Source organism: Protopterus annectens, chromosome 15.part0 (genome assembly GCF_019279795.1).
Source record: "Protopterus annectens isolate FY-2018-M chromosome 15.part0, PAN1.0, whole genome shotgun sequence".
NCBI lineage: Eukaryota > Metazoa > Chordata > Ceratodontiformes > Protopteridae > Protopterus > Protopterus annectens.
This window is the reverse complement of record NC_056749.1, coordinates 837,997,761-838,017,847: the sequence shown is the minus strand read 5'-3', so window position 1 is coordinate 838,017,847 and position 20,087 is coordinate 837,997,761.

Sequence of the window (20,087 nt, the reverse complement as noted above, 5' to 3'; positions counted from 1 at the left end):
TTAATTTGTTTAAATCAGTTTGATCATTTGCTACTGTTATATTAAAAAAAATATTGGTTAATTGGTTAATTTGTTTAAATCAGTTTGCTCATTCGCTACTGTTATATTTAAAAAAAAAAAAAAAAAACTTTATGCATCACCACCTAGCTAGGGTTAAACTATTCCCGGTGACATAAAGTCTGCTCTTCAGATTTTCCCTTAGAATTAGCCAATTTTTTAGTTTTAGCACTCAAATCTGTTTCTTTGAGCTCAGCACTTATTCATAACTCATAAGCACTAAATAAGCTAAAAATTACTACAGCACTCAACTTTCCTCACTTGTCTAGAAGAAAACAGTTTCTAGTACTTAATAAATATACACCTATCCAGGCATGTCTAAGGGTCAGCACCCGGTGTTTTCTCCTGTCTACCTGATGAATCTGGGCATCTTGGGGCAATGCAGCAACTCCCTCACGTACACAGACAACCCTCTCCTCCTACCACCCAACACTACAACCTGTGAGAGATGCACTTATATAGCCAAACTGGAAGCAAAGCTTTCTTCACCTAAGATTGGACTAGACAGTCAAGAGGAGAAGGAAAACAATTGCACCACACCACACTCCTCACATAGCCCCTCAAAACCTACACCACCAAAACACACACATAGAATCACAAAACACACACCTACATTCACGGAGGCTCTCAATAAAACTCTGCTCAGGCAACAGAGACCTCCAAAGCAGAAATGCAAGCAACCTCCACCTCCCAAGATAACCCAAATTACACATGACCCACACACTCAATGTGCCACTCAACCACAGCCCATAAGGCATAACAATGTGCCCAACACTCTAGTCATAGGTGACTCTATAGTCAGGCACACTGATGTTCCACTCACCAGGCTAAACAAGGAGAAGGTTACTGTCAGCTGCCTGTCGGGCGCAAGGATCTGCCACATAATGCACGCACTCAGGTCACTCCACAACAAGTACAAATATGACTCTGTCATTGTCCATGTTGGTGTGAATGACCTGAGGCATACCTCCCTGGACTACATAAAAAGAGACATGGAGGAACTCTCTGATTTTGTAGCCCAGGCAGGTATGACCCTAGCCCTGAGTAGCATCATGCCATCACCCAGCATGATACCACAGTACAAGGACAAAATGATTGACTTCAACAATTGGCTAAGCTTCTGGTGTCATTCTAAGGGGATCCAGTATCTGTCCGCCTGGGATGACATGATTGACAAGACCACGATGCTTTGCCAGAGATGGCCTGCACCTGTTGCCCTTGAGATTCCAGATACTGGCTAAGGCTCTGGCCACTCTTATATTGCCTTTTTTAGGCAAGGTTCAAATGGCAAATTCACCACCATAACAGATACAAGCAAGCAAAATCTGAGGGTAATGCTACTCAATGCTAGAAGTCTAAACCTCAAAATGCATTCACTCGAGGCACTCCTTAAAATGGAGAACATCGACATCTGTGCAGTGACAGAGACCTGGTTCTAGGCTCCAGAGAGCACCCCTACATTACCAGGCTATAATTCATTCCACACCTTTTGGCCCCCTAACCTGGACCAAAACACTAAAGGCGGAGGCGTGTCCATATTCATTAAGGATATCCATACCTCCAGGCTAGTTGTTCAGCATAATGCATCTGAGATTATCCAAGTGCAGCTAACTCTGGGCAAGACCGCAATCCAAACTGTAACTTGCTACAGATTCCACCACCATGCCCCAGGATTCCCACTCCTCATTTCTTGATACACTGGGAAATGTTAGGGTACAACCCAATACCCCAATAATGGGTAATTTCAACTACCCCACCATTAACTGGGAAAACTACTCATGCACCAACTCTTTTGCTCAACATTTTCTGGAATTCATAAATTCCAATGCCTTGGATCAACTTATCCACACCCCCACCAGTGGCAGCAATATCCTAAACCTGGTCATTACCAACATGGGCGGCCGGTGTTCCACACCAGAGGTCAATTCCTTGTTGGACAGATCCAACCACAAACTAATCACCCTAGACATCCACATCCCGCCCCCACCCCCCATTAGGGAAACCACCATAAAAAAATTTCAGCAAAGCCAACTTCATACTTTTTAAGACAGAAGTGGCAAACTTCATGACACCCATGCAGACGGACAACAGAGGTACGATTGCTGAATCATGCACAAATGCACTTTATAAGCACTTACACAAGTGCATGGATCATGCTATTCCAAACAGAACCAAGATGCTATCCTCAAAAAAAAGGAAGCCAATCTGGTGGCCCCCTGCCGTAAACAAACTCTAGAGCAGAGGAAAGAAACTGTTGCAAAAAAGAGTAAAATCCCATGATTGGAGGAACTCCCTGGTCAGCCTCAGTAAGAAGCTGAGATCCCTCATAAAATCCTCCAAAGATAATTACGAAAACAAAATTGCCACTGTTTCTAAAGCCAGCCACAAAGCATTCTATAGCTATGTCAAGAATCTCAATGACAACACTCAGATCTGCTCTGAGTTACAGCATAATGGCACTAAATATACAGAACCAACTGATATTGCCAACTTCCTGGCAGATAGGTTCAGTGCTAACTTTACCCCACCCCTCACCCCTAAAAGGCCCATCTCTATACCGGATGAATGCAAAGTTCCTATAATCACAGCTGCACAGGTAAAAAACACACTCTCCAAAGCCAAGAACACAGCATCCATGTGAACTGACAACATCTCAGGCTGCGTTGTACACAAACTACAGAATGAACTGGCATCCTACCTAAGCACCATGTTCAATCATAGCCCCACCTCAGGCTTTGTGCCCATTGAATGGCGCACAGCAACAATTATCCCACTCCACAAAGGGAGAGCTATCACGGACCATGGGAACTACCGCCCCATTAGCCTAATGAGCCTGGTCAGCAAGGCCATAGAACGTATCATCATGGAACTTACAAACAAAGACATTGGTAATCTCCAAACTCTGGATCCCACCCAGTTCGGGTTTGTAAAGGGCAGATCATGTCTCCTAAACCTGAAAGACTTCTTTGAAGCAGCCAGCAAAGCCGTAGACAAGGGTAAGGTGGTTCACACAGCCTATCTAGATCTCACCAAGACTTTTGACACTATCCCCCACTCTGGAATTATAGATAAACTCACTAAACTATCTATAAATCCCTGTGTCACAAGATGGGTTGCCAACTGGCTTACTGTGAGAACCCACACTGTGAAAGTAGAAGACTCCAAATCTGACTTCAGACCAGTGACAAGTGGAGTACCACAGGGTTCATTCCTAGGTCCTGTCCTGTTTGGTATCTACTTTTCTGAAGTACAGGCTAACACAAAAGGTCTTTGGCTAATGAAGTTCACAGATGACTGCAAACTAGGAGCCATAATCAAAACTCCTAATGATGTGGACATCCTACAAAAGGGCCTCACTGAGACAGATGCCTGGTGTCAAAGCCATGGCCTCAAGCTCAATGCCAAAAAGTGCATTGTCATCCCCTTTGGTAAAAACTTTGTACCCATGAGCTACCACATAGGTGGTAGTCTACTTAACACCGAAAGTGTGATGAGAGGCCTTGGGACACAGGTGAACAGTGGTCCCACCTTTGATAATCACATCACCACAGTAGTCAGAAAATCCTTCTACGTGGCACACCTCATCACAAAAGGTTTCTCATCCAGGAAAAAAGAGGTCATTGTTCCCCTCTACTCGTCACTCATTAGACCCATTATAGAGTACAATGCCTGTTTTGGTATGTACCTCACAAGACATCTACAACAACTGGAAAGGCCACAGAAATACCTCACAAAGAGGATTACCAGCCTCAAACAGATGCCCTACACAGACCGTTTCAAAAAACTCCACCTTTACTCTATCACATATCGCCTACTCAGAGGCGATTTCTGCCTAACATACAAAGCTATGTCAAACCCAGAGCTGTTGGACATGCTCCACTTAAAGAAATCCCAGTCCCTCCAAGCTACATGCTCTAGAGGCCTAAATCTTGTCATCATAATAAACAGAACATGCTGGAGGGATAGATTCCTGTCCCAGAGACTTCCGATACTCTAGAACAAACTACCTATCTATATCAAACAAAGCTCCTCATTAGCAGTCTTCAAGAAAAATCTTGATGATTGGATGGGAAATAGGAAATTCACCCCAGGGATCACCTCTGTGGCTCTGCTCAACAGGGGCACAGGAAAATAATTTTCTTGGGTGGCGAAAGCCAGGGTACCTTTTTGGCTAGGCTTATATAGGCCCTAGGGCCAATAGCTTAGTACCTACCTATGAATCTATAAAAAAGACACCAAGACTACATTTGTGGTTGTTTTTGGAGTTTTTTTTTTTAATATTGTTTCAAAGTCATTTTGAACGGCATCCTAATCCTCTTTGTTCTGGTTTTGAGTCTTTTATCTTGGGACTACAAATTGGTTTGTCCCAAGCCTCATTTATGTTTCCCTTATATTTTTGTTATATTGTAGTAAATAATATGATTTTTTGGCAAATCACTGAAGAATAATAATAGACATCTATTTGTTTTCATAAGACATTGAGAAATATGCTATGGCATGACCCAGGCATCAAGAACTGTGATTACTGATGTTAAATTCTCCAGTTACTGGTATGGAGAATGAGAGATACTAGAGTTCTTCAACTCACGTTTCGAAGACCTTGCTGACTGGACAGTCCTATCAGCTTGCACGCTTTTTGAATATTAACATTGTTCTATTGAGGAAAGGAGAGAACAGGAGTTTCTTTGTAATGTTGTGTTTCAATGTTACTTTCATTTGTTTTAAATGAGAGGTTTTGCATCTGAGAATGATGTTTTCATGGAATTATTGAATGACAGTAGGTGATTTATCATGAGATGAACTCTTTTATGTAGCAAATCTGAGAGAGAGAGGGATGTCTTGACAATTTCTTGAGAGGTTTGTATAATGAGTCCAGCCACTGTGACTGGTACAGTGAGGGCCCAGATTTGTTTCTAGTCAGATATGCTGGATTTACAATGGGCACACTGATTTGACTGTCCAATCAGCATGCACACTTTTGAATATAAATGTCATTTCATCGTATAATCATGACTACAGATTGTTTTCAATGTTCTACATTTAAGGCACTATGAATCAAATTACCTGAATAGTGAACATTCTTCCCTTGTTAATGAAATTTTAGATATCATTAGGTAGAGAGCATTTCAGTGCCTGGATATTATGAGTATCTGTTTTTTGAATGCAAGAAATGTAGTGAAAATGAAGGAGGAAGAGAAATTATTATACACACTACATGCACACAGTACATGTATACCTATTATTACTGGAAGTTGTGACACTAAAAATGGTGATTGTATAAATGTGAGAAATTATAAACATTTAATTTTTACATCAATCAGTTTCTGAAAGAACCATTTCACTTATTTCAATATAGAAATTTGAGATGCAGTTCTAGCAAGGCCTTCCAGAGTAAATAATTTTGCAAGTACTAACTTGTTGCAGAAGTTCTACAATGAGCAAAGAAGATCATCTGCAATTTTAGATTCTGGAAAACATTAGGAATCTATCAGTTCATATATAAAGATATTAAAATAAAAGGTGCATCCCAAAGAGTCTCTTCAACCATGAAGAACAACAAAATACTGGATTTTTTTTATAAAATAATCATGGCAGAAGTTTTATATCTAAACTTGCTACAATTAAGAGTATTGGAAGATTGGGGGGTGTGACCAAGATGTGCTCTGAGTAGCAGCAGTTCTTTTCATCTCTGTCTCTTTAATATTTTAATGACAGGATTTTTTGACTAAAACTATCCTAAAATATATTTTTATACCAATAGAGTCTACTAAAGTTAATTTTGGATAGTATATAAAAATCTTTAAAGAGTTTTATTTTTTTCCTCTCAAAAATACTCTGTAAAATTGATTCACTCATCATTGGATCTCAGAATGAGCCTCACTAAAGCTAACCATTGTGAAGCTTCACTTAAAAAGGAACTACAGTCCTTAGTCTCTAATATCCAGGGCTTATTGATGAAAATTGACAAAATGGACTTAAAACTTGACAACTTTAAAGAAAAATGCTTTACACAAATGGACATTCTACATGAGGACCTACTACAACAGAAAACACAAATTTCTGGTATTGAACAATCACTTAATGACATGGATACTAGAATACAAGAGGATGAATACAACATAGAATTTTTACTAGAGCAAAATGCCCTACTACAATCAAAGGTGGATGACTTAGAAAATTGGTCCCGAAGAAATATTAGAATTTTTGGATTACGTGACAACATAGAAGGTAACAACTTAACAAACTTTTTAACCACTTGGTTACATGAAGTCCTGAATCTCCCAGAAGCTTTATCATATGGCATATAAAGAGTCACATATCTCTAGTAACATCTAAAACTGGTAAGAGTAACTCTTCAAAGTCTGTGATTGTAAGATTTATATCTTCTCATGATAAAGAAATGATCCTTAAAACAGCATGGGCTAAGTCTCCCATTAAAATAAAAGACAATACTATTCATTCCATTTTGATAATGATTACTCTTCCATGGTTATAGCTAAAAGAAAACTCTTCTTGCCTTTAATTAAAGAACTAAAAAAGTGTCAAATAAAAACCCACTTGTTGTTCTTGACTAGACTGAGAATTTTTCTACATGACAATAAAAAAGTATTTAAAGACCTGGATACTGCTCTTTTATATAGCAGAACAAATAAAATCCTTGATAAAAATAGAAGAAATTGAGTGGGCAAATGCAAGCTTGAAAAGAATAGCTGAAAATGGTTCTTGGAAATCTGCAGAAAAGAAGAAAAAGCTGAAAAAATGAATGAAGGATTGACTCTTTATTTGTTGCTTGTTATATGTATTGAAGTCTCTGAATATCTATTACACTATACTTCTCAAAGACTTAAATATGCTCCTGTTCCCAGGTGAGCCACATATATTATTCTGACATTAGTCACTGTATGGAGCTGTTCTTTCTTTTTTCAGTTAAAAAAAGTATAAGAAATAAATGTGATGCGGGGGCGGTTGGTAATGTTTATAGTGATGTTTACTTGTTAATAGTAACACATTTTGTTTAATCTAATGCTCACTAGGCAAATGTTCAGTATATTTGAAAGCGGAATGTCATATGTTATGGTCGTTTGCCTCTCAGATTATTTTCTAAGATGTTTTGGTGTTTTCAAAATGATAGACCTTTTTGTGCTTTGTTCAGTGGCACAAGACACTTTAGTAAGCAAAAGAGATTAAACTACTTACAGATTCCTGCTTGGGGTCTTGTTCGTTGCTTTTCTTTGTTGGGAGCTCGAGAGAATGGCTTGTGAGTTGTTGGGAGGCTGAACTGCAACACAGGAGAATCATAAGCATGCGATGCGTTGCACAATGAACTTCAAACTCTGATCTGAGGTTGCAGAAGCAGGAAAGAATTTTACAACACCGAAGAAGATGCCATATGGAACTACATTGCATTTAAAACTAAAATATGCTTATATACTAATTGGGAAGTGACGATTAATAATAAAACCAAACAAGGAAGTTATTAATCTACTAAAAGGACACCTTAGATGGTTTCTTTCAAAAAATTATTCTAAACAGTATTTTATTCTCTCTCTCTTCCGTTTCATAACTGAAAACTAGAAAAAGGGCTTTGCTTTGCAATGTATGGGTAATGAAACAAATAGATTTTAACTGGTATTCTATTATACACATGCATACACACATACTTACACACATACATGCAAGTATTTTATAATCTTTGGACTGTAAAAACAAGTATATTACTAAAATTATCTGAGTTTTGAAGCAAAAAAGGCAAAATCCAGCATTTGCTTTTCATAACAAGATGACTTTATTACAAAATAATGGCAAATGTCTGGGCATTTAATCAATAGATGTTCACTCTTACACATACTGATTTTGCATAATGTTGTTCTAGGAAATGTTGATATTTCTCTTATTCAGAGAAGCTTTTATTCTGCTGAATGATTTATAAGCTATTTTTTAAAAGTAGATAATTCTTTGAATTCTGCTCAATGTCTGCTGTATTAGATAAATATGAAAGTGATGTCCAATCAAAATATATATTCTCAGTAATATATATATTTACAAAAGTAGATATAATAAAAGACATATAAAAGCTTGTTGAATATTTAAGATATATAGTTTCAAAAGTATAGTTTGTATACATCTAAAAGTATTTGTAAATACTTGTATATATATATATATATATATATATATATATATATATATATATATATGTAACAACTTAATGGAACATAATACAATCATATATACAGACTTGATAAAGAAATACTTAATACTTGTTGCAAAGTTTAAATATTGCCTCCTATTTAATCGTAATGCTTTTTCCTTAATTGAAGATATTGCTATATTTGGTTTGATATCAAAGTCGATGACTATTCTTTAACAAGTATGTCTATAATATTATTAGATTGCAGTTTCATTTATTAATAACAATAATTTATTCTTACTGCCTAGTGAACTGTTTCTTTAGATATCAGCATTGAAATAATTGCAAATGACTGCAATCTGTATTTTTAATTTGACATAAACTACCAATGGTTTGGATGGGAACCATTTAGAATGATATATTGAACTTTATCCTGACTTATTTAATCTTTATATGCATATTCAGTTAACTACTAAACCTTGAGGTTACAGTTTATATGGTTAGTTTAATAAAATATTGATGAATCTTTTGATATATAAATTTATAATTACATTCAAGAAAATAGTTATGATAACAGTAGCTGATTTGCTACTGCTATTTGGTAGATGGTTAATTTGAATGGTGAATGCTACTCAAATTAGAAGTTTTTTAACTCCAGAAAGAGTGTGGGTAAATACAACTTTCTACATTTATATGTTCATTGTTTACTACATCTTTTACTGACATTCAATAATTTAATGTATTTAAAAGTAATACTGGTTGGCTATGAATTGAGCTGTTGTTTCTAATATTTATAAGGTTTCTGATAGAATTTCTTAAACATCTTTATATACACAAAATATTAATTGTTTATTTGATTTAAATATAAATTGCCCATCATACATGCTTCTATTAAAATGTATCTCAATTAATATTAATGGTTTAAATAACCCTAACAAGAGGAGAAGCTTATTTAAATACCTCAAATTACATAAATCAAATTTAATTTTCTTGCAAGAAACACACTTAATATCAGAGGATATAGCCAAGCTTGATACTAAAACTTATACAGTAATCACAAGTTCAAAACATCAACAAAAAAAAAGAGGAGTAGCCATACTATGGAATAAGACATTACCCCTCCCCAAGATATTAGAAGTATATAAAGATGATAAAGGAATGTTTTGCTCTACTACAATCGAAATGAATAAGAAAGTATTTACACTTAGAAGCATTTATTGGTTACCAGGTATAGGGACAAATACAGTTAAACAACATTTAAATCAAATTGTCACTTTATCTAAGGGGGAATATTATAATAGCCAGTGACATTAAATGTATTAGACAATAGAGACACCAATACTAGAGGCAAAATGAGGATTTCTGCTTCAACTAAACTATTAAAAGATTTTACTGACTCATACCTTTTAAAAGATATTAATGAGTTTGCTGAATCAAATTCACTACCCTATACCTTCTACTCAGACAGACATAATACTCACTCTAGAATAGAGTTTTTATTTCTAAGGAGTTAATTAAATGTCTATGTAAAACAAAAGTTATTTCACACACTTTATCAGATCATAATGCCATAATGCCATAACATATTTTTATTTTTTTTTATTTTGCATTTGTTGACCAGGATAGTCCGACTGGATGCATGTCCATTTTCAGCGGAGGCCCGGGGAGAAAAGCTCCAAGGGTAAGCAGATACAGCATTACATAATACCAGCATTACATATTACAAACAGTCTATTTACAGAGATTACATAAGTAAGCAAGTTAAACAAGTTCCACAGGTTACAGTTAATCCTGAGCACAAGTCAGGATTAAATTAAATTACACAGTAAACTGGTTATCAGATTTTTACACATTCTAGAGAGAGTTAGCCAGGCTTGATACATTGACATAGCCAGTTAAGTGACAAATGTTGTTTGAGTCTAGTTTTAAATTGACCTAAGGTGGAAAGTAAGGTAATATCAGCTGGAAGAGAGTTCCAGGATCTACTTACAGAGTTTGCAAAGAGAGAATCACCGGCTGTGTTATTAATTTTGCTAGTCTGAATTAGTAGTTTGTTAGAGGATCGAAGCGGCCTAGGATTGTTATAGGGGGTGATAACATTTTTAAGTGCAGGAGTATTGTCCAGATTATAGAGGATTCTATAGGCCATAATCAGTTGGTTATACTGGATTAGGCTGGGTAGTTCAAGCCAACCAAGCTGATTTAGATTGATGCAATGATGTGTCCTAAAAGGCAGCCCAGTGGCAAACCTGGCAATGTGGTTGTAGCAAATTGAGAGTTTGTTAAGGACAGTCTTGTTTAAATTCGAGAGTAGAGGAGATGCATACAGAAGGGTTGAAAGAAGGTGAGAGCAAGCTATGGCAATTTTAGCTGGAGGAGTTAGGAAGGCTTTTATTCTGCAAAGTGACCCTAGTTTTTTATTGATGGTTTTGATAGTTTTGTTAACATGTAGGTCAAATTTTAGATTATTGTCTATGATGACACCTAATAGTTTTGTAGATAGGTCAGGGGAGATTATTGTGTAATCATTTGATTTTATGGTAAAGGTGAAAGCGGCAGACCTATGTGTTGGTGAAAATAACAGCATTTTAGTTTTTTTGGGATTTAGGATCAGACGATGTTCAGAAAGCCAGTTTTCTATTGTATTAAAGGTGGTCTGGGTAGCTGACCATAACTCTACTGGAGATGTGGCTGAGTAAATCAGAGTAGAGTCATCAGCATATTGGATACAGCTGACTTTTGGGATGACAGTATAAAGGTCGTTAATGAAGATGGAGAACAGCAAGGGCCCTAGTATAGAGCCTTGTGGTACTCCAAGGGTGTTAGGTAGAAGGTTAGAGAGTTTGTTCTGCCAGAGGACAGCCTGCTGTCGACCATTCAGGTAGGATTAAAACCATTGGAGGGCTCCAGTATCTAGACAGAATGTTTGCAGGGTGTGGATTAAAGGTTGGTGATCAACCATATCGAATGCCTTGGAAAGATCCAAAAAGAGGGATGAGGATATATAATTATTGCTGCGATTATGGTTTATGGTGTTAGTAAAGGCTAGGAGGGCTGAAGTAGTGCTGTGATGAGGATGGAAGCCATGCTGAGTGTCTGCCATAAGGCAATTTTGGATTAGGTGGTGCATGAGTTGTCTATGAATACATTTTTCCATAATCTTTGCAAGTGGAGGGAGTATAGCTATTGGCCTATAATTGGAGAATTCAGTAGAGCTGCCTCCTTTGTGAAGTGGGATTGCATAGGATATTTTCCAGATGGCGGGAATTTTAGCTTCTACTATGGTTTGATTGATTAGTATTGAGGCGGGGTAAGCAATAGCATCAGCTGATTTTTGTAGGTACTCGGCAGGGAGTTGATCAGCAGAAAGTGTAGTGGTTTTAATTTTTTGATCAAGGTACGTATAAGTGAAGTGGCAACTGGTTGGAAGCTGAACTCAAGTAGGTTTCTAGGGGTGCTACTTTCAGGACCAGGGGAGCTAGGAGGTAGTTGGCTAGCTAGGGCTTGAATTGTCTCAGTAAAGAATTGGTTAAATCTATCAGAAACATCTTCAGGGGTTTTATCAATAGTAGTAGCAGGGATTGGGGTTGAAGTTTGTCCAGGATGTAGTAGATTATTTAAACCTGCCCAAAACTTCTGAGAGTTATTTTGATTTACTGTCTGTAAATTACAGTAGTATTGTTTTGTCTTGTAAAATTGATTTTTTGGTTTCGTTCCTGGATTGCCTGTATTTAATGTGATCTTGAGGGTCTTTAGAAGAACACCATAAAGCCCATGCTTTGTTTCTAAGGGTAATTTTGAGTTTAGACTCTATAGAAAGCCATGGTGCAGTTTTGCCTTGGTTCTCTTTGAACGAACAGGTGCATGCAAATCAAGGATCTCAAGGAATTTGTTGTTAAAGTATGCTACTGCTTCCTCTAAGGGGAGGTGTTTTAGAATAGACCAATTACATGAGTTTAGTTCTTGTTGGAATTTGGCAGGGTCAAAGTTTTTATTGTTTCTAACCTTTCTGAGTAAGGGTTGTTGGGAATTAATGGTTTTGTGCTTAATTACATATGTGAGAAGGTGATCACTTAGGCCATTAAGGAGGGTACCAGAGGTGTACAGTTGGGGGTGACTGTTTATGAGTACCCAGACAAGTATACTTTCTTTTTGGTTGGGTTTACCTATCCTGGTAGGGGTGGATATGATTTGTGTAAATGCATGCAGGTTAATATGGGTGGTTGGGGATTCTGAGGAACAGGTGTCCCAGTCTATGTTAAAGTCTCCAAGTAGTAGGGTTTCTTGGGGGTAGTGATATGATAGCCAGTGCAGGATATCTTCAAATGTAGATATGTTGTTACCTGGGGAAATGTACATACAGATGATATTAATGCATTTATTTCTATTAAGTTGCTATTTGGTGGCAAGTATCTCTGAGTTATTAATCTGAGGAGGTTGTATTACATCTATGGTGACATTCAACTCAGATTTAAAGAGTACAGCTACCCCACCCCCCTTCCTCGAAGCACGATCCAGCCTGTGTATGTTGTACCCAGGTGGTAACACTTAATTGTCTTTAGTGTTACGTTTTAACCAGGTTTCAGATAAACAGAGAATCTCAGGGGAGTGGACATCCAGAAGTGCATGCAATTCATGTACCTTGTTATTAATGCTTCTAATATTGAGATGACAGACTAGGAGAGAGTTAGTTGCCTATTAACTGTAGGTTTGTAGCTTAGATTACAAGTAGAGGAGGTATGTGTATCTGAAGTGACTGGGCCAGTGTTGTGGTGAATATCACCACCAAGTATTAGGTTGAGTCTGTACTTAGTGATGAACTTCAGGAATTTGTTTATTAGTTTGTGGTAGTGTTTGGATCTAGAGCTAATGTGCCTGGGGTTGAGATGTTGATAGACTGAACAAGATGTTGGATAGGATCTGGTACTGTAAGTATGGTTGAAGGTGGAAGGATTTACAGCTGGGGTGATAGTATGGCCTTTTGGGACCTGAAATCCCGTGAGAAACTGGTTTTCATACAAGGTAAGGAGGTATGGTGTGAACAAGAGGGGTAGTAAAGAGGAGTATATCATTATATGTGATTCAGCTAGTGAGTTAAGGAACTGTTTTACCTGGTGATGCAACACCAGAAGATAGAGTGGTGAGGTAAAGGTACTGGAAGGGGATGGGAGAATGCCAGATGAAAGCTAATAGGTGCTATTAAAATGTAGGTAGTAGAATGGGGTGGGTGGAATTATCCCAGATGAAAGCAGATAGGATCTAGAAAGTGGGGGAGTGGCTACAGTACAATAAATTTAGAGGTACTGGGGCGGAGGGAATTGGGGTAGGGAGGGAGAAGAGAGCCCGAGCATAGCGAGGGAATGTAGCAGGGCTATTGCAGTTTACAAGGTTTCCTAAGGTGTCCTAAAGCTATAAGGTAAGTATTACAGCTCAATGTAAGAGTCAATTTACTTCAGTTACAGGGGAAGGAGGCAGCCACTCAAGTAGAAACAAAGAGCCCTATGGCTGACCAATATGGTGACCTGCTTAATTACAAAGCACTGTAAGTGAAAGCTTAACAAATGCTTTTTGTGTGTAACCTACTCTGTTTAAATGTTGAGAGAAACTGATTGCAGTCCTGTAGACACCGTTTTGTAGGGAATTGCAGAGTTCAATCTGTTTAAATGTTGAGAGAAACTGATTGCAGTCCTGTAGACACTGTTTTGTAGGGAACTGTAGAGTTCAATCTGTTTAAATGTTGAGAGAAACTGATTGCAGTCCTGTAGACACCATTTTGTAGGGAACTGTAGAGTTCAATCTTTTTAAATGTTAAGAGAAACTGATTGCAGTCCTGTAGACACCGTTTTGTAGGGAACTGTAGAGTTCAATCTGTTTAAATGTTGAGAGAAACTGATTGCAGTCCTGTAGACACCATTTTGTAGGGAACTGTAGAGTTCAATCTGTTTAAATGTTGAGAGAAACTGATTGCAGTCCTGTAGACACCGTTTTGTAGGGAACTGTAGAGTTCAATCTGTTTAAATGTTGAGAGAAACTGATTGCAGTCATGTAGACACCGTTTTGTAGGGAACTGTAGAGTTCAATCTGTTTAAATGTTGAGAGAAACTGATTGCACTCCTGTAGACACCGTTTTGTAGGAAACTGTAGAGTTCAATCTGTTTAAATGTTGAGAGAAACTGATTGCAGTCATGTAGACACCATTTTGTAGGGAACTGTAGAGTTCAATCTGTTTAAATGTTGAGAGAAACTGATTGCAGTCCTGTAGACACCGTTTTGTAGGGAACTGTAGAGTTCAATCTGTTTAAATGTTGAGAGAAACTGATTGCAGTCCTGTAGACACCATTTTGTAGGGAACTGTAGAGATAATAAATATAATTCATAATATGAAACTTAAGGAACTGTATGAGATAATAAATATAATTCACAATATTCAGCTTAAAAGAATCCCTGCTTATATTACATAATTAAAAGGCTTGAAATATTTTATTTCTTCAGAAATACAAAACGTTATCACACTAAATACTACAGAAGACATATGTGAGATTTTTATATGGGAAGCTTAAAAGCTTACCTATATGGAAAAATTCTTACTTGGTACAATAAAGAAAAACATGGGTTAAGGAATTTACAAGACATGCAAACCAAACTACATAATTTAGAACTTAAAAATATAGGAGATAAGGACAGCAACAAGAAAAAAAGAAATCATTTCACTAAATAATAGATATGTGGAAATCTTAAATCACAAAACAATGATTAGTATTGAGAAATTTAAATTTATAAACATTTTCTATCAATGCTAGATCCTTAAATATACTGGCCAATAAAAACAAATGACTTAATAATTTTAATCATATTAACAAAATTTATTCTCTAAAGAAAAGAAAGAAGGTCTCTGATTTACAGAGTATACTAACAGAATTTAGAGAAAATGTTCTTGATATTAAGCAAAAATATCAGATGAAAGATTCAAAAGAAGAGATTAAAGCATTTATTACAAAATACACTAAAATAGATTATCAGAAGAACAATCAGCAGTTATAGATAAATCCATATCTTTATAGACATGCAAAATCAAATTAGTAGATTAAAACAAAATAAAGCACCTGGAATTATGGTATAATTCCTAAAATATATAAAATTATGTCTAATAAAATTACTCCATAAAGTTTATATTATCTTCCAAAATAACAATATTACCCCACCCTCTTGGAAATATACATTTATATTCCCAATAATGAAACCTAATAAAGATCCCACTAAATGTTCCTCATATAGGCTAATTTCACTACTGAATATTGATTATAAAATGTTTATGTCTATATATGCAGAAAGGTTAAAGACATTTCTCCCATCTTTAGTAGATGAAGCTCAGACAGGCTTTATTGTAAATAGAAATACATATGATAATATAAAAAGAGCCATTACATTGATTGAATCTGCAAAAAATTTAAATAAAAATCTTACATTAATAAGTCTAGACATAAACTGTGCCTTTGACTCAGTTAATTGGGATTATTTATTCTCACTTATGAAGGAGTTAAAAATTTCAAATAGTTTTATAAACCATATCACATATTTATATAAAGATAGTCACACTTATATTAAAATTGGTACTAGTATTTCAAAAAAATTCCTATAACCAAAGGAACTAAACAAGGATGTCCCTTATCACCGCTACTTTTTACACTAATAATGGAACCCTAGGCAAATTTAATTAGGTTAGATAAAGATATTGAAGGATTTAAATGAACTCCTAATGTCTCTTCCAAAATACAACTTTTTGCAGATGATATACTTATAACTTTAAGAGGGAATAATTAATCTATAACAGCGTTTTTTTTAATAATATGAGCAAATTTCAAAGTAAGTCAGGATTAACTTTTAATCATAACAAAACAAAACTTCTTCCTATGTATTTAAATAACTATATATTAGATAACAAATATGTAAAATATTTAGCACAAGCAAACTAAATCATATATTTGAGAATAATAATTACCAATAATATTAAAGATATCATCCAACTAAATTGTAGTAAATGCCTATCTGCAATAGTTGAATAAGTAAATGGAAAAAGTTATCATTTACCATGAAATGGAAAAAGTTACCATTTACCATGGAAGATACACTTTCAATTATAAAAATTACTATATTACCTAAAGTGCTTTACATCATTCTTTCAATCTCTATACCTCCCCCAAAACCGATAATAAAAAAAATAATAATTAAATAATCTTAAAATTCCTTTGGTCTCCAAATAAACCCATAATTTCCTAAACTCATCATCTGAGGGACTGGTCAAATGGAGGTATAGGATTTCCTAACTTAGAATTATATTCAACTTCTTCTGTGATTAAAAGTATAGCTCACCTTATAGATAATGAATATAATGCAAAATGGAAAAACTTTTTAGAAGAACCTTTCTGTGTTTCATATAATAACCCTAACTCCCAAAAATTATCAAGAGTGAACAATTCATTTATATGGTTATTAAAATATTATTTTTTTACAAATACCCATCTTATACATAAATCTAACCATATGTTACTTCTATTGAAAACATTCAGAAATTATATATATAAATCCACAGGGAGCAAAGCTTGTTTTTTTCTTCAGTTTCCGATAGCTTTTACCCAAGGACTTTTTGTCTCATTTGATCACATAAAAATGTCAAGTTTAAGAGAAAAGAATTTAATATATCAGTCACAGTTAATAGCAAAAGATGGGATGAAATCAATTGATTATTTGAAAGTAGAATTTAATATAGATGCAAATGTATGGTTAGTCTTATAAGATTGTAGACAATTTCTCATAAATAAGTTAGACACAATGTCTCCAATAATAAAAAAGACAATACCTAAACTTTTACATTAACTGATCTTATCCACACTGCATAAATGTACTAAGAAAAATAAACTATCATATATATATATATATATATATATATATATATATATATATATATATATATTTAGAAATGACATAGATATTTATCCAGATAACTACTGGGACTATTTCTTTACTATTAATAATATCATCCAGATAATAATGATAAACAAAATATATCAGAATCAGCTAAGAAAACCACTTCATCGATTAAATGGAGATTATACACATGGAAATACATGCATAGATCTTTTTTGACTTCATATATTATGAGTAAATTTAGTAGCAATGATAATATATGTTGGAAAAGTAAGAATGCAGTAAAGGCAGATTGGTCTCATATGCTCTTTGATTGTTTAGTTTTAAAGAAATATTGGGAAGATATTAATCTATTTTTACAAACGTTATTTACCAGTACATTAATGTATCAGAGAAGTCAAATATCCATTGATTTGGTCTATATTAGCTGCAGCAAGGAAAATTATAACAAGAAACTGGAAATCCAATGCTTCTCCCTCCTTTGAAGAATTTAAAGTCACTTCTTACTGAAGTTTGTAATCTGGAACCTCTGACCATTAAATGAAGAACTATCAGGAATACACCTACGTATAATATGTGGAACAATGTATACAACTTAATAGGAAAATGACATATCACTTCAATACCCTGTTGATGAACACCATCATTAGTACATTTGTGAACACTTGTAAATATTTGTTATGATTGCTTAATAGTGTTTGTTTATTAACTTAAGTTGAAAAATTTGTGACTAACATATGTAAACATTTGCTTTTATTTGAAGCTCAATGAACTTGTTTTAACAAAAAAAGAGTACTGGAACATCACATCATAATGCAATAATTTATGATATTACAAAAGCTACTGTGGCAAGAAAGTGACAAAATGTTTTTATTACAAAAGTTCCACAAAACAGATATATTTGACTGGCATATTACTGATATGTCAAGATACTCTTGTTAGCTGAATATGCATGCAGTTGGAATTTAAGAACTTTGCAATTCTGCCTTAAAACATGTTACTAAAATATGTAACGCCATCTTACTATAAACTATCAGTGTGATGCAACAGTCATTTAGAGAAGGCTATAATTCTCTTTGAGGAAAAAGACTTTCCTTTTACAAGAGATAAAAACACAAATGCAACATTAGAAGGCCTGATAAAATTAGTAAAATGCCATATGGTGGTATCAATGAGTCTAAAGCAAACTATGAGGAAACAGAGTTAAAGGCAAAGGAAGCAAGAAGGCATATTAATATGTTAACTCTTATAGCAAAGAAAACCAACTTATTGGTTCTTTAATGATGAATAATGACTCTCTCTCTCTATGTATACACACACACACACACACACACACACACATATATACATTCATGTATGAATATTCTTCATATGAGTGAATGTTCTTTATGGAGATTTTGCCAGCAGTCCTTTGTATGAGATCATGGTGCAGTGGGTTCAAGGAATTTGTCCTTACTCCACTGATGTTTTATCTTGGAGTTGATATATATAATTTGCAGTGGGTGTTAGGGGTACAGTGGATTTGCCCCCCCCCGTCACAAAAAAAAAAGAAACAGTAATTTTCTTTTTTTTATTTTGATCCTTTCAGATTCAACCAAAATGATCATTCTTTCTGTGTTCACTCTCATCGTTATTCAAGGTTTAATGAGATATTAATTTATACACACACACACACACACACACACACACACACACACACACACACACACACATATATATATATATATATATATATAAAATGCATTTATTTTTTTTTTATTGCTATATGAGTTATGACTGCATGCATTTTATCATGTGGTGAAATGGTGGTGTTTTCCATAGCTGGCACAGTTTGTCAAATTATGTAAAGGTCAGAGTTTGTTATATTGACTATTATATAATTCAATTTGTTTTCCTTTTTTCAAGTTTGTGAGACAATGGAGTTACTATATTTGATGACTCCAGTTTTGCAGGATCTTGCATTGCCATCTAGTCATGGCAAATATGTCTTAAGGGTAACCACTTGATTAACTTGAATACAAACTGTTCATATTTCACTATTTCATTGTTGATCACTCAAGTGAAAGTATACTCATGATCAGCAGTGGGCAAAAGTATATTCATGGTCACCAGTGGGTGAAAGTATATTCATGGTCACCAGTGGGTGAAAGTATACTCATGATCAGCAGTGGGTGAAAGTATATTCATGATCATCAGTTGGGTGAAAGTATACTCATGGTCACCAGTGGGTGAAAGTATATTCATGGTCAGCACTGGGTGAAAGTATACTTAAGATCAACAGTGAGTTTTATAAAAGTGATTTTTTGCAAGGGAAAAGCCCAACTGCACCCCCAATGTGAGGGATCTCATCACACTCACAGACTATACTGCCTCTGAAGTTGCAGAAACTCAGATAAATTATGTTTACAGACGTGAGCAGTTCGGGCCTTCTGGTGGTGACAGTTGTGATGGATGTAGGTAGCTGAAGACCAGACTATGTCAGAATGTTTAAATCTGGAGTTGAGGTTCTGTTGGTTGGAGGGAGCCTGACTCGGACTTTGGGATGTTGAGGGTGTTGGAATGGAGCTAGTGGCAGTGTGGAGGGAGTGGATGGATGCAGTCACTGTGATCGTGACTGAACTGTGCATGGTTGATGAAACTTTCATAGGTTCATAGGCTGGTACTTGGCTATCGGCCCTAGGGCCTATACAAGTCTAGCCAAACAATTCCCCAGATATTTCTTCCCACAATATTTACTTCCCTGGACCCCTGTCTAGCAGGACAACTGACATGATCCCCAGGGTGAATTTCCTATTTCCCATCCAATCATTAAGGCTCCTTTTGAAGAGAGCCAAGGAGGCACTCTGCTTGACATGTATGGGAGGTCCATTCCAGAGTCTAGGGAGTCTCTAGGTCAGGAACCTATCCCTCCAGCATGTTTTGTTCATTGTGATGACAAGGTTTAGATCCCTGGAACATGTGGCTCTGAGGGATTGGG